The 6170-nt window shown below is 45.3% G+C and overlaps 2 long non-coding RNA genes across 2 annotated transcripts; one reads left to right on the top strand and one right to left on the bottom strand.

Annotated features, from left to right (window-relative positions):
* LOC308571495 lies at nt 1-508 on the bottom strand. Its single transcript, XR_014001491.1, has 2 exons — nt 419-508; nt 1-51 (listed from the first exon to the last, which is right to left on the bottom strand). It is a non-coding gene; the product is annotated as an uncharacterized lncRNA (long non-coding RNA).
* LOC308571475 lies at nt 457-4744 on the top strand. The gene is made up of 2 exons (XR_014001472.1): nt 457-768; nt 4283-4744. It is a non-coding gene; the product is annotated as an uncharacterized lncRNA (long non-coding RNA).
* The last annotated feature ends 1426 nt before the right edge of the window (nt 4745-6170 follow it).

The raw sequence follows: 6170 nt of genomic DNA, 5'->3' as shown, positions 1-6170 counted from the left end.
TTTTTCGGGCCAAGAACTGCATTACCCTAGTGGAGAGCTGTGGGGGTCTGTCTTCCAGGTAGATGCGGGTGGTGCTGTGGGTTAAACCACAGAGCCTAGGACTTGCCGATCAGAAGGTCAGCGGTTCAAATCCCCGCAACAGGGTGAGCTCCCGTTGCTTGGTCCCTGCTCCTGCCAATCTAGCAGTTCGAAAGCACGTCAAAGTGCAAGTAGATAAATAGGTACCACTCCGGTGGGAAGGTAGACGGCATTTCCGTGTGCTGCTCTGGTTCTCCAGAAGCGGCTTAGTCATGCAGGCCACATGACCCGGAAGCTGTACGCTGGCTCCCTCGGCCAATAAAGCAAGATGAGCGCCGCAACCCCAGAGTTGGTCACAACTGGACCTAATGGTCAGGGGTCCCTTTACCTTTACCTTTACATTCCAGTAGTCATAGAATTGCAGAGTTGGAAGGGACCCAAAAATCATTTAGTCCAACCCCTGCCAAGGCCAGACCCTAAAGTGGACAGGGCCTGCCCCAGTCCCAATCACAACTTTAACTTACCATATACACTTGCACACAACCACACATGCACAGAGGCATACAGCCTTAGAAACAAGGTCATATGCTCAATTATTAGTAACGCCACTCAAATTTCGCCTTCCGTTTTCTCTCTAGACTTTTTTGTGTACAAACTATGAAGCAACAGCAGCTCAGAACCTATTATCTATCCTGACTGTGCAAAAAAATGAAACAAACTGAGTGATCCCAGCAGAAGAAAGCAAATAAGGTAAATGCACAACTGAACAAGCCTTGCCTTAAAGGTAAAGGGTAAAGGGACCCCTGACCATTAGGTCCAGTCGTGACCAACTCTGGGGTTGCGGCGCTCATCTCGCTTTATTGGCCGAGGGAGCCGGCGTACAGCTTCCGGGTCATGTTGAAAGGAGACCCAGAGGGCATGATGAAATCTGTCTATTGTCATGTCCACCCACCACAAGTCATAGGTTCTCCCATGCCTGCCCCAGATTATCTGAGGGAACACCTTCTCTGACATATACCTCTCCATTCTTTGAGGTCTAGTACTGAGACTTTGGGTGGATGCCTTCCTAAACAGAGGTTAGATTATCCTCAACAGTTAATGAAAAGGCACCCATTTTTTGCCAAATCAAGCATATGTAAGCATAATTATATTCTTACATATTGCAACCACAGTACCTCTCTGTCCTCTTTTCATATTTTTAAATATAATGAGTTGGATCCAGACTATCTTAACTAGTACAGTGGGACACATTATTCACCACTAGCTTATCACAGTGATTTCAGTGAGTCCTAATTGAGACTAACTGAGGCTATGTACACATTACTGGCTTAAAATGCAGAGAGGTTGTTAGTTGCGCCTCAGACTAAGAGATGCCAGGGATCAAAACTGGGGCCTCCACCACCGCCGCTCTACCACTGAGCTACATTTACACTGAGCCTCTTGGGCTTGCCGATCAGAAGGTTGGCGGTTCAAATCCGCTCAACGGTGGTGAGCTCCCATTGCTCTGTCCCAGCTCCTGCCAGCCTAGCAGTTCAAAAGCACACCAGTGCAAGTAGATAAATAGGTACCGCTCTGGCGGGAAGGTAAACAGTGTTTCTGTGCACTCTGACACTCGTCACGGTGTCCTGTTGCGTCAGAAATGGTTTAGCCATGTTGGCCACATGACCCGGAAAGCTGTCTATGGACAAATGCCGGCTCCCTCGGCCTGAAAGCGAGATGAGCACTGCAACCCCATAGTTGCCTTTGACTGGATTTAACCATCCAGGGATCCTTTATCTTACCTTACACCTTACCTTACACACTGTCCACACCAGATAGGGGCCAGGGGTGTCATCACCTGATGTGCATCATCTCCTGCCTGGTTTCCCCACACCTGAACCCCCCCCCCCAAAAAATCCTTTGTTAATGAAGCTGTCTTACATTTTGAAACTGGGTGGGTTTGAGAGAAAACACATCAGTATTTATTGAGGAAATACAGGATACATATGGATTGTAGCTGACGTCATGTGTATAAGACTTCAAACAGCAGCGGTGGGAACGCACTGGAGCCAGAGTAAATGGGAATATGTACACAGCCTTAGTCTGGATCCAGTTCAAAACTTTCATGAATGTGGGTTCTTGTATATTATGTGGTGAAACTCAACACATTGGAGCAACATGCCTGCTTTAAGAGTAAATTTGTGTGGGTGACTCTTCCACCTGCTGGCCTTGTACGGAACATATTTTCCGTACGCACAGCAGAGGACTCTCCATAATCAGCCACACAAAGACAAAATCTGGAGGGCTTAATCTATAGCATTGCTTTGGCGCCCCCTGCAGCAGTGTGGCAGCTGGGGTCACGCCACCCTCTAGCCCAGGCTTCCTCAACCTCGGCCCTCCTGATGTTTTTGGCCTACAACTCTCATGATCCCTAGCTAGCAGGACCAGTGGTCAGGGATGCTGGGAATTGTAGTCCCAAAACATCTGGAGGACCGAGGTTGAGGAAGCCTGCTATAACCACTTCTGATAAATGTATGATTAGTTCTTTGTTGTGTAAATGTAGGTTACTGTCGTCAAAAATATATAGGAGCGCTAACTGGGATGTAGGAACAGTGCGATAGTGTGAGATTTTATCTCCCTAAATACCAGAGACCAAAATGGTTGCACTTGGTCACCTCCCCACCAAAGGCAATAACAGGACCATTTCCGAACAACCTCTCCAACATCTAGGGGATGTAAATGGGTCTATCCTTATAGAGGTCTAATAGACACCCTATTTCAAGCCAACCATTTCCAAATACTTGATTCCATCAAATGGGTACACTACCACCTCCCACTGGACGCGGGTGGTGCTGTGGGTTAAACCACAGAGCCTAGGACTTGCTGATCAGAAGGTCGGCGGTTCGAATCCCCGCAACGGGGTGAGCTCCCGTTGCTCGGTCCCTGCTCCTGCCAACCTAGCAGTTCGAAAGCACGTCAAAGTGCAAGTAGATAAATAGGTACCGCTCCAGCGGGAAGGTAGACGGCATTTCCATGCGCTGCTCTGGTTCACCAGAAGCAGCTTAGTCATGCTGGCCACATGACCTGGAAGCTGTATGCCGGCTCCCTCGGCCAATAAAGCGAGATGAGCGCTACAACCCCAGAGTAGGTCATGACTGGACCTAATGGTCAGGGGTCCCTTTACCTTTACCCCTGTATCCACTAGGATTTCTTTTGGGAATTTGTATTTTTTAATTTGTGACATGACAGATGACGAGAGCCTCTATCTAAAGAATGACAGCTGGTTTTAAGAACAGGAGCAATTTAGAAATAGGAGCCTCTGAAAAATTCGGTGAATAAGACAAAAGCCACACCTGGGAGAGCCCCCCAAAGTCTGCTCACTTGCCCTGATTGAGGATGGATTTTTCATAATCACAGACACCCACTTGAGCGATCCTAAAACTTGAACTTCGCATGGAATAGCTCGGTTGGTTTAGATCAGGCATAGGCAAACTCGGCCCTCCAGATGTTTTGAGACTACAACTCCCATCATCCCTCGCTAACAGGACCAGTGGTCAGGGATGATGGGAATTGTAGTCTCAAAACATCTGGAGGGCCGAGTTTGCCTATGCCTGGTTTAGAATAGTGGGGCTGATAACGCCAAGGTTGCAGGCTCAATCCCCATTTGGGACAGCTGCATGTTCCTGCAATGTAGGGGGTTTGTGTTAAGTTGTGGGTGAACATATCAGACGACACAGTGATTCTTCAAACAGCTCTTGTTTATTCACAGGCCAGAACAGAACTGAACCAGCCAGCCTGCTTATATAGAGCTCCACTACAACGCAACAGTAGCAACTTTCTGTAACTATCCAATCACTGAACGTCACTTTCAATCCCTTTTTTGCATATGTGGACCTGAGTGAAAACTATCTACAGTATCCCCCTGCTGGCCCAGGGTGAGAACTTCAGTACATAACAGTTCGACTGGATGATCCTCAACTCTATGATTCTATGAATTTCTATGAATTATGAACAAGAGTTAGACTCCACCTCTTGAACCTTCCTTTGCTCTGCTTTGCAGATTCGGTTGTGTTCTCTACCAGACAGCAATGAAGAAGCATGTTTGTATGCCTGCAGTAAGAAGTAAGAGTTTCTTTATTCTTCAGTTATTATGACGAGTAGAACAGGACTGGGTGCTTGTTGCTGAAGGCTGAAATATAGAAGTGACCTGATTTTTTTTTTTTTTAACCCTGTTACCCTTAACTCTTTTAAAGCACTCAACATTTCCCCCCTTCTTTTTCTTTAGTATCTGATGGCAAAGGAGGGAAACAGCCCTAGAGGAGTAGAATCTCTGCTGTGAGCACTACAGTCCTGTTCAGGGAAGTTTTTAATGGTTGATGTTCTACTGTATCTCTAATATTTTGTTGGGAGCCGCCCAGAGTGGCTGGGGCAACGTGGTCAGATGGGTGGCATATAAATAATAAACTTATTATTAATAATAATACGGTTAGTTGGATGGTTGGCCAACTACATGGTAACTCAGGCCTAATTTCTGATCTTTTGAGTGTGTGCAGCTCAGCATGAGGTCTTTGCAAAGTTTTTTTTTTGGGGGGGGAATAAATCTTTATTAAACAATCAACATTAACTTACACAACAACAATACAATATATTCATCACACAACACAAATCTTACTACATACACTTACTTTACAGAAGAGAAAAAAGAAAAGGATAAAAGATTAAAGTAAATAAAACAAACTACCGATTATTCTCATTGTACTATTTCTGATTTTGTTATTATACACACATTGCCTTATTGTTGCTTTTTGCTTTCCCAAGTCTTATCCAGGATATTCTATTGCTTATCACCTTTATATTGCAAGAATCGTTCAAGGTCTGCCAGGAGATTTTTGTTATCACAATAATTTTTCAAATACTTTTTAAATGCTATCCATTCTTTATTAACCTTCTGCATCAGATATCCTCTAGCTCTCCCTGTCATCTTTGCCTGTTGTATGTATTCTATCATTTTTACCTGCCATTTGGTTTTCATGGGGATCTTTTCACTTTTCCAGTTCTTTGATAGCAGAATCCTGTCTGATGTTGTTGCATACATGAAGAGAGGTCTGACATTTTACTTAAATTCTGTTGATATTATTCCTAACAGGAAGGCCTCCGGTCTTTGCAGAGTTTATGCGCAGAAAAATAAACCCAGTAACCAGCAAAAAAAAAAAAAAAGAAAGAAAGAAAAGAAAAGAAAAGAATCCATTTGCTTTCCACCCACTTTTGTGTTGGGGTGATGTAACCCGAAGCACAGTGATGTATGGAAGTGAGAGCTGGACCATAAAGAAGGCTGATCGCCAAAGAATGGATGCTTTTGAATTCTGGTGCTGGAGGAGTCTCTTGAGAGTCCCATGGACTGCAAGAAGATCAAACGTATCCATTCTTAAGGAAATCAGCCCTGAGTGCTCACTGGAAGGACAGATCCTGAAGCTGAGGCTCCAATACTTTGGCCACCTCATGAGAAGAGAAGACTCCCTGGAAAAGACCCTGATGTTGGGAAAGATGGAGGGCACAAGGAGAAGGGGACGACAGAGGACAAGATGGATGGATAGTGTTCTCAAAGCTACCAGCCTGAGTTTGACCAAACTGCGGGAGGCAGTGGAAGACAGGAGTGCCTGGCATGTTCTGGTCCATGGGGTCACGAAGAGTCGGACACGACTAAACGACTAAACAACAGCCCTAAGCATGCCTCAGTTCTAGTTTGCATTGCAATCTGCTTCAAGCTTCCTTCTCCTGCCTTTTCACCCTTTGGCATTAACCACCAGAGGGCTGTGTTCACCCATCTTGGAAAAAATGCATAAACCGACTCTTGATAGCCCACTGCCAATTTCAAACTGTATGAGGGCACACTGGTGTGCTCAAGAGAGCGGCCTGAACAAATCTCCCTCTCTTTGGAGAGTTTGCAGAGGCAAAGTTTGCTGGCTGGTTCAGTGCACAGATTCTAAGGATCAGTAAAAACAGCAAAGAAGGAGACAGACAGATGTGACTCATCGGGCACAATTCAGTGAGAAACTTCCTTGCTGAAATGAGCAGAGAGTTAGGTCATCTAATTTTAACCTTTTTTGTGCTGTGCAAACCCTGGATTTTGGAATTCTTTCTTTCTTTCTTTCTTTCTTTCTTTCCTTCCTTCT

Source organism: Podarcis bocagei (genome assembly GCF_964188305.1).
Source record: "Podarcis bocagei genome assembly, chromosome: 13".
Taxonomy (NCBI): Eukaryota; Metazoa; Chordata; class Lepidosauria; order Squamata; family Lacertidae; genus Podarcis; species Podarcis bocagei.
This window is presented reverse-complemented; position numbering and strand designations above follow the sequence as displayed.